Below are 13,689 nucleotides of genomic sequence, written 5' to 3'. Positions count from 1 at the left end.
TCCCGGAGAAACAAAAACATATCATGATCCTAAATCCATATATTGGTGGAATAGAATGAAGAGAGACATAGTGAAGTTCGTGGCTCAATGTCCTAATTGTAAGCAATTGAAAATTGAACACCAAAAGCCAGGTAGATTGTTGCAAGGTATGAAAATTTTGACTTGGAAATGGGAAGTGATAAATACGGATTTCATCGCCGGCTTACCTCGTTCTAAGCACAAATATGATTCTATATGGGTAATTGTGGATAGACTCACGAAGTCAGCTCATTTCTTGTCAGTCAGAACTACATACGCAGCTGAAGATTATGCAAAGCTTTATGTCAAAGAGATAGTGCGACTCTATGGTGTCCTCGTATCTATTATCTCCGATAGAGGGACACAGTTTACAGCCAATTTCTGGAAATTGTTTCAAGAAGGTTTGTGGACTCAGTTGAGTCTTAGTACAACATTTCATCCACAGACTGATAGGCAAGCTGAGCGTACCATCAAAACTCTAGAGGATATGCTACGGGAATGTGTGTTGGAGTTTGGAGATAGTTAGGATGATCACTTACTGCTGATTGAATTTTCTTATAACAACAGTTACCATTCCAGTATCCAGATGGCCCCGTATGAGGCTTTATATGGGTGCAAGTGCAGATCGCCAATTGGGTGGTTCGAAGTAGGAGAAACTAAACCGATAGGTCCAGACTTGGTCCAACAAGCTATAGAGAAGATCAAGCTCATACAGGATCGACTATTAACAACTCAGAGTCGTCAGAAATCCTATGCAGATAATCGTCGAAGAGATTTAGAGTTCCAAGTGAAAGATTGGGAATTCTTGAAAGTATGACCACTGAAGGGTGTCATGAGATTTGGAAAAAAGAGCAAGCTTAGTCCTCGGTATATTGGGTGACTTATGAGATTGTGCGCAAGGGAGGCCAAGTGGCTTATGAACTAGACCTACCTTCGAATTTGGAGTCAGTCCATCCGGTTTTTCATGTATCGATGCTTCGTAAGTGCTTTGGAAATCCTTCCAAAATTGTACCAGTAGATGATGTCCAAGTCACTGTTGACACCCAATTTTGGCCCTCCTTTTTCGTTTAATTAATTTCACTATGCTTCTTAGTCCTGAAAATTCCCCAAACAAGTTAGGACTATTTTCACTAATTATTACGCTATATTTCGAGATATATTTCTCTAAAATTAAGAACATTTTTATTTTTTCTTAAAAGTTACCAAACATCGTATTATATAATTAAAAAATTACTAAACATTATACTTTATAATTAAAATGGCTCGAAAATAATGTAGATATTTTTATATCAATATTGGTGTTGACATTTTTCCTTTAAATCCTACTTATTACCGTATTAATCATCTTTTACTCTATTTAAAAAAAAAAAACTAAAACGTATATTAAATTACTTGTATTGTAATTTATATAGGTGTATATTTTTGGGAATTAATTAGGACAAAGAAGCATATTTTAACTAATTGATAGAAGTAAAAAGGGATTAGGAAATAATCATCTACCTAAAGATATTGGGCCAACTCCCTTTAAACCAAATCAACAGCCTAAAATATCTCCAGCCCAAAATCCCCGACCCGACCCAATCATCTATAACACTAAATCCCTAAAACTAAACTTCATACCCTAACAGCCCTAACCAAACGACCCCTACACTCCTATTCAACCAAGTGTAACCCTAACTAGCCTCTAGCCAAAATCACCGTCACTTCCATCACGTTTCCTCACCACCACAACGCCCGTCGGACCACCGGATAAAGAACAAACATCACCTCCGCTGTCAACCCTAGTCCCTTTCCCCTATTTTCTTCAAGTGACAGAGTTTCGAACAGCTCGTTTAAGTCGAATCAGCCCCCAAATCGAAAAGCACGCGAACATCTTTGGGATTTTAGGTCGTTCTTCCAACAATCCATATTGTAAAGGCTCGTTTCAATCCGTTGGAGCCTAAAACCATGAAGAAACCACTAGATTCGGACCTCTAGCCTTCAAATCGCTTTGAAAATGTGAAAATCCGTCACTTTTTTGTTCATCATTTCATTTTTCGAAATTTCAGAATTTTCCCCCTTTTAATTTGAAATTCAAAGGCAAAATCCCCTGGAAGAAGCTGTTGAAACCCCCTCAGCGTTTGCCTATAAATACGGCCTTCCTGGGCTGTTTTAGATAGGTTTTTTGAAGGCTGAAAATTCCCTTTGAAATAGGCTGAGAACTGCAGAGAAAACTTTTATTTACTTTAAAGTTGAATTGCAAAATCCTTTTCTTTTTCATAAGCCTTCGTAACTAAAAAATCCATAGTTCTTTCTACATTCTTAGAAAATCCTGTTTTAACTCTAAATTTTATTGGCTGTATAATTTTGGTTGTTCTTGGCTAAGCAAGGATTGCTTTAAGCGGGTTCGGAGACTCGACAACGACACTAGCCTCAGTTCGCTGTCCCAAAGAAGGTAATTACACTCGTCTTTCTAGTGCTTCATTTTAGCTTACAGAATTAAGTGTAGTCCCTTGATTATTTTAGCCGTCCGTTCCTAGTTCTGCCTATGTGAATCAGTTCGTTTGCTATAAGCTAGTAGTGATTCTCGTCTCCATTTTATTTTTCAGTTTAGAAGTAGAGATGTAGTTGTTTCATTGTTCTTATCGTTTATTCGAGTTTAATCATTTGAATCTGTCTATTCTTTGTTTGCTACGAATCAACATGAAATAGTTGATACAAGTTGTTAACGTTTAAAGAGAACATTTATGAACTCACTGAGCATGTGAATAGTCGTATTGATCGTTACTTTCCCGTTGCTTCACTTTTATTACGTAATAGGTTAATGAGGGTGAAATCCCTCATGAACAATCACTGTTTCATGAAAAAATGAATTTTATTGTGGAGGCGTTTAATCGGGTTGTTGGTATTCAGATTCCATCGGTATTGAAAGACTGTCTTATCTTAATATTATAAAAAATCATACATGCAATGGTTTGAACGTAAGTGTGGATAATTTTGTTGTCTATATAACTATATTTCCTATTTCTTTTTTTTTATGCGTTCAACATGATGTTTAAAAGTAACATTCCTTCATCCCAAATGGGTTAAAACAAGGCTTAAGGTAATTTAAAGAGCATGCCCTTTATATTTTGTGGGAAAAATAGTGAAAGAGTGGAACTTGGTGTATCTCTCCTATTAGGTCAACTTCTCTATTGATTTTTGCTTAAGGAATTCACGTGAATTTTTGAACTTTAAAATAAGTTAGAGTCTTCTCTATTAAGTAGTCGTTGATAAGCTTTTTAGGCAACTGAAACATAGGAAAAAATGAAACATCTCTTTCAAAAATTATTTGTTATTGACACCATGTTTCAGGTATCTGAAAATGCCTTAACGTAAAGAGATATTTTAGAGAGCTATTTTTAGAATTAAATGCATACTTTCTAGGAAATAAAGTTAATTCTCTTATAAAATCTTTGCTCCACTACACAGGCCCAAATCGTTTTAATAAACACAAGGTCAAATCATTTTCTTTGGGAATTATTAATATTGTGAGCAGGCTAATTTGCAAGTTCAATACGAAAACTCTATATTAGTGTTCAAGTATAGTGGCCCAAGCTATTTTATGAGAGCTACAAGGTACATACTCTATTTTTTATATACATATATATACTATCTTATTTTATTTTATTTTATTAAATCACCGAATCATCATTACACTATATATATATATATATATATATATATATATATATATATATATATATATATGTCACGGTACTTATACATATTATTATATTGTCCATGGCTATTTCTAAAAGTATACCTCTTTATACTATTTTTACATACGATAAACATACTCAGTGTATATATTTTCTCATAAAAAATATGTATTTTCATACTCTACATTATATATACTGCCCTTATATACAATAACCATATTTATACCTAATCTTCAAAAAATACACATGTACTCTTTTTGTAAATAATATACATCCCTAGGACATATAATTTTACAACTCTTATTAATTACTTTCCTTTACAATGAGTATGCCTACATACTATTATTTTTTAAACACGTACCATACATATACTACCTTATTTCCATTAATTCCCTTGGTCGTCTTTACATTATATGCATCTATATAGTACAATCATGTCATCAATAACTATTTTTTAGTTATCCATGATATACATATCACATATATATACGTTATTTTCTTATAAAAAAAATATATATCTTCTTATTCTATATTATACATACTAGTTTTATATAAAATAGATGTCATACATATTTTTCTCACGCATACATTAGCATTAACTACTTCCGTTATAAATATGCATTTACTCACATAGTTATAATTACTTCAAAACCCCCTTTTCTATACAAATAGTTTTGAGAGAGTAGTTTCTTTCCCTCAATTCTTTAAATAGGTAATAATAAATAATTTAATAATCCCCCTCTAGTGTTAATTAAGCTAAGTTTAAAGACTGCCTTCGGATAGACTCTGAGGTGTTACACCTTGGAAAATTCCCCGTTATCGTACAGTGAATAGGCTAGAAAAAGGCACGACGTATACGATGTTTCGATAAGTAAGAAATAGCATTTGAGGATTCTAATCGAGATTCAAAGACATTTGACGTAAGAGAAGAAGGTTTGCCGAGAAAAGGCAAGGCATACGATGTGTATCGGAAAGAAATTACGAGTAACGAGTTAATGATAACTAAATGATACCTTGGAGAAGAGTTATAACATCCCTTAGATTGTTAATGAGGTGATAAACAAGTGCTAAGAAGGTTCCCTAAGGATTGGAGATCAAATGAAGTGACAAGAAAAAGATCAGTGAAAGGATGAGTTACACGGTCGATTATACGGTCCGTATAATGTTATACGGTCCATATAATGGACCGTAGGATTGTCACAGAATGAAGTTGTGGAGGGGGGTGATTTCACGGTCACTTATATGGACCGTATAAATTTCTACGGACCGTATAATGTGCCGTGAAATCGACACAGAATGGGATGACTACTGGAGCAGTTTCACGGTCACTTATAAGGACCGTATAAGTGTCCGTAGAATCTCGTCGAGACAATTTTTAAAAGTTGATATAAGGACTTCACCGCATTAATTTCATTTCATTCTTCTTCTACACAACTCAAGAATTCTCTAGAACCTTCCACACACTCAATATACACGAAATTATGAGAAATTGATGATCAACTTCATCAAACCAACAAAACTAAGTGTGAGAAACACATCAAAGTCCATCCAAGTCAAGAAATTCCATGGAAAGTGAAACTAGGGTTTTGCTCAAGTGAAGTATTTCCACCCAAAGCTTATTCCTACACCATCTAAGGTAATTTTTATGGTATTTACATGTTGTTTAAGGTGTTTAAAGTTAAAAACACCAGGATTGTAGAAAGATATAGGAAGTGGGTCATAAATGTGGGAATAGTGACATTGTTGGGTGAAGGTTTGGATTGAATTATGAATATTTGTATGTTGTGGTTCCAAGTATGTTGTGAATGAAATTTAGACCATAAAATAAGTATTATATATGAGAAAATGCGATAGTGGGCTATAACCACAATTATGGAGAAATTGAAGAGGAATTGTGAAATGCGGATAATGTAGATGAATGATGATTGTTGTCTATTATATTATTAATGTTTAGGAGTTGATATATGATATGGGGAAAAGTTGTATAAACAAAGGAAATGCTGCCCAATTTTCTTTAGCCTTAGTAAGCACGTTTAAGTAATCGATTAGCTAATGTTCATGCGACTTCACTTGAAGGTAGAAACGTGGGCATCAACGGAGAACAAGCAAGTGATAGATTAGTTAAACGTAAAAGGTATGTGAGGCTAGTCCTTTCTTTCTATGGCATGAATCCTATGGTATGACTTTCCTTCTTCTCTATGAATTTTCTATATCCCGGAAAGCTAAGAGTCTATGTCCATGAATAGCTACATGAGATAAGAGATATATTATGAGTTCATGATGCGATGTTCCTATAACGCTACTGATGTCGTATGTTGTATACACTCACCTCATATACTATTCCCTTCAAGGTGAGGCTAAATACCATAAAGTAATGATGTCATTTATTGAATACACTCACCTTATATACTATTCCCTTCAAGGTGAGGCAGAATACTTGTAAATGTCCATAATGGAATCGGGGGTTCACGACCTTAGGTCACCTCGATCAATTATAGCTATCTTTGAGATATTATACATGCATTATGATGAGTATATGTTATTTTTATGTATGATCACACCGTGCCTATATGGCCGGATAGACACACCACTAGTGGGCAGCTTATACCCCGGACGCGGGAGACCTGGACGCAGGTTAATTATTATCACACCGTACCTATATGGACGGGAAGCTTATACTTATACATTTATGCATACTTGATATGATGATGATTATGAGTAAGACAACATGTATTATTTCTCTTATAAATGACAGTCAGATACAGATGTTCCTTATTGATGCTTCCTTTATCTCATTGACGTATCATTACTGTTTATGCCTCTCATACTCAGTACAATGTTCGTACTGACGTCCGTTTTCTTTAGACGCTATGTTCCTGCCCACAGGTAGACAGGGAGGTGATCTTGATCCAGACTCGTAGGAGCTAGTAGCTGATTTGAGAGCACTCCATTCTTCCGGAGGTGCTTTCGATCATTCTTTTGTGTACATATGTATATCTTGGGCACGACGGGGTCCTGTCCCGTCCCTATGTCTAGCACTCTAGTAGAGGCTCGTAGATATGCAGTGTGGGTTATATGGTCTCACGAGGTTGCCATTATGTATGTATATATATTATTTTGATGGCTGAAAGGCTTATGTATATAAAAGTATTTATGTTTCCAAATGAAAGATGATTTTCTTATAATTTGAGTATGATGAGTAGTAGAAAGAGTGGTGCTCGATGGTTAGCCCCGGGTACCCATCACGGCCCCCTAGCCGGGTCGTGACAAAAGTGGTATCAGAGCAGTTCAGTCCTAGGAAGTGTCTACGAGCCTTGTCTAGTAGAGTCTTGTTTATGGTGTGTTGTGCGCCACACTAATAAACAGAAGGCTACAGGGCATTTAGGAAAAATGACCATCTTTCATCTTAAGAGATCGTGCGGTAGAGCTGTAATATAAGATTTTCTCCTCCCTAATTATGTGCTATGATTTCATAAATGCCACAAAAAGGAAAAGCTACAGCCTCCCAGAAGGGCAAGACTACGACAAAAAGGCGGGTAGAAAGAGAGCCGTCTATGAATGTAGAAGAGGGCGATTCACATAATGATGCCCTATCTACTACTTCCTCTACCCCGCCCAATGTAGAACACCAAGGAGGGGCTTCAGCTCCAACTCCTCCACCGGTTTCTTCGGGTCAACAAGTGATCGAGGCCATTCACCTATTGACACAGTTGGTTGCCGCTCAGGCACAGCGGCAGAATGTGAGTTCAAGTGATCGGGCAGCTAGTACCAAAGCCCGTGATTTTATGAGTCTAAATTCTCCGGAGTTTTTCGGGTCAAAGCCGAATGAAGACCCGCAAGGTTTTATTGATGAGATGCTGAGAACATTGAAGATTATTCATGCCTCCGAAACTGAATCTGTGGAGTTGGCATCTTATAGACTCCGAGATGTGGCGGTATTGTGTACAATGATTGGCTAGCATCAAAGAAGGAAAATGTGCCTCCTCCCGTGTGGCAAGAATTTGTAGATGCTTTCATCCATCACTATTTGCCACCCGAGGTTCGCCGAGCTAGAGCGGATAGGTTCTTAAATCTAAAACAAGGAAGCATGAGTGCTCGGGAATATAGCCTTCAATTTAATTCATTGGCTAGATATGCCCCGACTATGGTGGCCAATATGGGAGACAGGGTACATAGGTTTGTGAGTGGCTTGGGGCCACATTTGTTCAAGGATTGTTTGACGGCTTCATTGCAAGATGGGATGGATATTTCCCGAATACAAGCCCATGCCCAAAACTTAGAGGGAAGACAGCAACCACAAAGGGGTGATCGTGACATTGATAGGAGGCAAAGCAAGAGGGCCAGATCTATGGGGGCAGGCAGTGATTGTAGAGGGGGATCAAGGCAGACACATTCTAGATACTCAGGCCAGTCGGTGACTAGTGCACCTCCTCAATTTCGAGGGCCCCAGATTCCCAGTTTGGGGGTGATTATAGTCAGAGGAGACCCCCAGTACCGCAGTGAAGCCAGTGCGGTAAGTTACATTCCGGACGGTGTTGCCAGGGTGCGGAAGCTTGCTATGCCTGTGGCCGGGTTGGGCATATGATGCGAGATTGCCCGTCGATGAGTGGTAGAGTTGGGGTTCAGCCCACAGGATCAGTGGCTGGTTCATCTTCAGTGATCCCGGTAGGTCAGACTCCTCAGATATCAGCAGGTTGAGGTAGAGGTAGAGGGGTAGCATCTACTTCAGGTGCCACTCAGCCCCGAGTGTATGCTTTAGCAAGACGACAGGATCTTGAGTCCTCCCCAGATATGGTTACAGGTACATTATCTGTGTTTTCTCATGATGTATATGCATTGATAGATCCGGGTTCTACACTCTCTTATATTACTCTGTATGTTGCTGGTTGTATCGGGGTGAAACCTGAGCCAATAAAACCTTTTGAGGTATCTACTCCGGTTGGTGATCCTGTGATAGCTAGACAAGCGTATAAAAATTGTGTACTTGTGATATGCAATCGCCAGACCAAAGCTGATTTAATTGAGCTGGAAATGTTAAATTTCGATGTGATTATGGGTATGGATTGGTTGGCCTCCTGCTATGCTAATGTGGATTGCCGAATGAAGATAGTTCAATTCCAAATTCCAAGAGAGCCCGTGGTTGAATGGAAGGGTAATACAACATCTCCAAAAGGTAGGTTTATTTCCTACCTTAAGGCAAGAAAGATGATAGCTAAAGGCTACATTTATCACTTAGTCTGAGTACATGACACCGAAGCAACGTCACCAACGTTCCAATCTGTTCCGGTAGTGAATGAATTTTCGGATGTATTTCCAAATGAACTTCCAGGCCTTCCTCCAGAAAGAGAAATTGACTTCGCTATTGACGTGTTGCTGGACACCAAGCCTATTTCTATTCCTCCATATCGAATGGCTCCAGCAGAATTGAAAGAGCTAAAGGCACAGTTGAAAGATTTGCTTGAAAAGGGGTTTATCAGACCCAGTTCATTACCGTGGGGAGCACCAATCTTGTTCGGGAGAAAGAAAGATGGTTCCCTACGAATGTACATCGATTATAGGCAATTGAACAGGGTGACAATAAAGAACAAATATACTCTCCCAAGGATTGGTGATTTGTTTGATTAACTACAGGGTGCCAAGTGGTTTTCAAAAATAGACTTGAGGTTGGGTTATCATCAAGTGAGAGTTAGAGAAGAAGATTTTCCCAAAACAACTTTCAGAACAAGATATGGCCATTATGAATTCCAAGTGATGTCGTTTGGGTTGACTAATGCTCCGGCAGTGTTCATGAATTTGATGAATAATGTATTCAGGCCACTCTTGGACTTATTCGTGATAGTATTCATCGATGATATTCTGGTACATTCTCGCACAGAATCAGAACATGCCGATCATTTACGTATTGTTCTTGGAATTCTTTGAGCCCGAGAATGATATGCAAAATTTTCAAAGTGCGAGTTTTGGCTGAATTCTGTAAGATTTCTGGGCCATGTTATTTCAGATGACGGCATTCGAGTCGACACTCAGAAAATTGAAGCGGTGAAGACTTGGCCAAGGCCTACAACGCCTACAGAAGTCCGTAGTTTTCTAGGATTGCCAGGGTACTATAGAGGATTCATAGAGGGATTTTCCTCTATTTCAGCCCCATTGACAAAGTTAACCTAGAATTCAGTTAAATTTCAGTGGAATGCTGCTTGTGAACGCAATTTCCAAGAGTTGAAGGACAAATTAACCTCAGCTCCAGTCTTAACGCTCCCAGAAGGGTCAGATGGTTATGTTGTCTATTGTGACGCCTCCGGTGTTGGGCTAGGATGTGTGTTAATGCATCACAGTAAAGTCATTGCTTATGCTTCGAGACAGCTGCGGAAGCATGAAAAGAACTATCCAACTCATGACCTCGAATTAGCTGCAGTTATTCATGCATTAAAGATGTGGAGACATTACTTGTATGGTGTGCATGTTGATATCTATACAGATCACAAGAGTCTTCAGTACATTTTCAAACAAAAGGAGTTGAATCTGCGACAGAGGTGGTGGTTAGAGCTATTGAAAGATTACGATGTGAATATTTTGTACCACCCCGGAAAAGCAAATGTAGTAGCTGATGTGCTTAGCCGCCGATCAATGGGTAGCCTAAGTGAAGTTCCTTCCGATAAGAAAGAGATGGTTCATGAGCTCCACCAATTAGCTAATCTTGGAGTGCGTATAATTGATTCGGGTAGTGCAGGGATTGGTATTAATGATCCCATAGTTTCATCCCTGAACATAGAAGTGAAGGAGCGTCAGTGTGAAGATCCTCATTTGTGCCATTACAGAGACACATCTCATGGAAAAGAGAGGTCCCCATTTAAAGTTTCTATGGATGGAATTCTTAGATACCGAGATAGGTTGTGTGTTCCAAATGTTGCAGAACTACGTCGTAGAATTCTAGAAGAATCCCATTACTCTTGGTATTCTATTCACCCAGGTGCGACCAAGATGTATCATGATCTCAAATTGATATATTGGTGGGATGGCATGAAGGGAGACATAGCAGAATTTGTAGCCCAATGTCCAAATTGCCAACAAGTGAAAATCGAACATCAAAAGCCAGGAGGATTATTGCAAGCAATGGGAATCCCTACTTGGAAATGGGAAGTGATCAGCATGGATTTTGTTGTGGGGTTACCTCGTTCTCGAGGAAAATATAATTCTATATGGGTGATTGTGGACAGACTCACGAAATCATCCCATTTTCTTCCAGTCAGAACCACATACTCAGCGGAAGACTATGCAATGTTGTATCTCAAAGAAATTGTGCGACTCCATGGTATTCCACTATCCATTATCACATATAGAGGAGAACAGTTTACAGCCAAGTTCTGGAAGTCCTTCCAAGAAGGTCTAGGTACTCAAGTGAAGCTTAGCACGGCATTTCATCCGCAGACTGATGGACAAGCCGAACGTACTATTCAGACTTTGGAAGATATGCTACGGGCATGTATACTAGATTTTAGTGGTAGTTGGGATGATCACTTACCTCTGATCGAGTTCACATATAACAATAACTATCATTCCAGTCTCTAAATGGCTCCATATAAAGCTTTATATGGAAGGAAGTGTAGATCCCCAATGGGATGGTTTGAAACAGGAGAAGTACAGTTAATAGGCCCTGAATTGATTCAGTAAGCGGTAGAAAAAGTCAAGGTGATCCGAGATCGATTGTTGACGGCCCAAAGTCGCCAAAAATCTTATGCGGACAACCACCGGAGAGACTTGGAATTTCAAGTTTATGATTGGGTATTTTTGAAAGTGTCGCCAATGAAAGGGGTGATGAGATTTGGCAAGAAAGGAAAGTTAAGTCCTCAATACATTGGACCTTATAAAATTATTCATAAGGTGGGTCATGTAGCCTATGAATTGGACTTGCCTTCAGAGCTTCAATCAGTTCACCCAGTTTTTCATGTTTCAATGCTTCAATCAGTTCACCCAGAAAAGGTAAGGCATACGATGTGTATCGGAAAGAAATTACGAGGAACGAGTTAATGATAACTAAATGATACCTTGGAGAAGAGTTATAGCAACCCTTGGATTGTTAATGAGGTGATAAACAAGTGCTAAGAAGGTTTTCTAAGGATTGGAGATCAAATGAAGTGACAAGAAAAAGATCAGTGAAAGGATGAGTTATACGGTCGATTATACGGTCTGTATAATGTTATACGGTCCGTATAATGGACCGTAGGATTGTCACAGAATGAAGTTGTGGAGGGGGGTGATTTCACGGTCACTTATACGGACCGTATAATGTGCCGTGAAATCGACACAGAATGGGATGACTATTGGAGCAGTTTCACGGTCACTTATAAGGACCGTATAAATTTATACGGACCATATAAGTGTCCGTAGAATCTCGTCGAGACAGTTTTTAAAAGTTGATATAAGGACTTCACCGCATTAATTTCATTTCATTCTTCTTTTACACAACTCAAGAATTCTCTAGAACCTTCCACACACTCAATATACACGAAATTATGAGAAATTGATGATCAACTTCATCAAACCAACAAAACTAAGTGTGAGAAACACATCAAAGTCCATCCAAGTCAAGAAATTCCATGGAAAGTGAAACTAGGGTTTTGCTCAAGTGAAGTATTTCCACCCAAAGCTTATTCCTACACTATCTAAGGTAAGTTTTATGGTATTTACATGTTGTTTAAGGTGTTTAAAGTTAAAAACACCTAGATTGTAGAAAGATATAGGAAGTGGGTCATAAATGTGGGAATAGTGACATTATTGTGTGAAGGTTTGGATTGAATTATGAATATTGGTATGTTGTGGTTGTAAGTATGTTGTGAATGACATTTAGACCATAGAATAAGTATTATATATGAGAAAACGCGATAGTGAGCTATAACCACAATTATGGAGAAATTGAAGAGGAATTGTGAAATGCGGATAATGTAGATGAATGATGATTGTTGTCTATTATATTATGAATGTTTGGGAGTTGATATATGATATGGGGAAAAGTTGTATAAACAAAGTAAATGCTGTCCAATTTTCTTTAGCCTTAGTAAGCACGTTTATGTAATCGATTAGCTAATGTTCATGCGACTTCTCTTAAAGGTAGAAACGTAGGCATCAATGGAGAACAAGCAAGTGATAGATTAGTTAAACGTAAAAGGTATGTGAGGCTAGTCCTTTATTTCTATGGCATGATTCCTATGGTATGACTTTCCTACTTCTCTATGAATCTTCTATATCCCGGAAAGCTCAGAGTCTATGTCCATGAATAGTTACATGAGATAAGAGATATATTATGAGTTCATGATACGATGTTCCTATAACGCTAATGATGTCGTATGTTGTATACACTCACCTCATATACTATTCCCTTCAAGGTGAGGCTAAATACCATAAAGTAATGATGTCATTTATTGAATACACTCACCTTTATACTATTCCCTTCAAGGTGAGGCAGCATACTTGTAAATGTCCATAATGGAATTGGGGGTTGACGACCTTAGGTCACCTCGATCAAGTATAGCTATCTTTGAGTTATTATACATGAATTATGATGAGTATATGTTATTTTTATGTATGATCACACCGTGCCTATATAGCCGGGCAGACACACCACTAGTGGGCAGCTTATACCCCGAACGCGGGAGGCCTGGACGCAGGTTAATTATTATCACACCGTACCTATATAGACGGGAAGCTTATACTTATACATTTATGCATACATGATATGATGATGATTATGAGTAAGACAGCATGTATTATTTCTCTTATAAATGACAGTCAGATACAGATGTTCCTTATTGATGCTTCATTTATCTCATTGACGTATCATTACTGTTTATGCTTGTCACGACCCGTCTAGAGGGCCGCGACGAGCGCCCGGTGCTAGCCCACCCGGGCGCCCCTTGGCTTACACTTATACTTACATCTAGGTGAGCCACATAATTTGACATACTTCTATTCATTCGTCATGCTAGTCCCATTGGAC

Source organism: Lycium barbarum, chromosome 3, assembly GCF_019175385.1.
Source record: "Lycium barbarum isolate Lr01 chromosome 3, ASM1917538v2, whole genome shotgun sequence".
NCBI classification, from domain to species: domain Eukaryota; kingdom Viridiplantae; phylum Streptophyta; class Magnoliopsida; order Solanales; family Solanaceae; genus Lycium; species Lycium barbarum.
Note: the sequence above shows the minus strand (reverse complement) of the source record.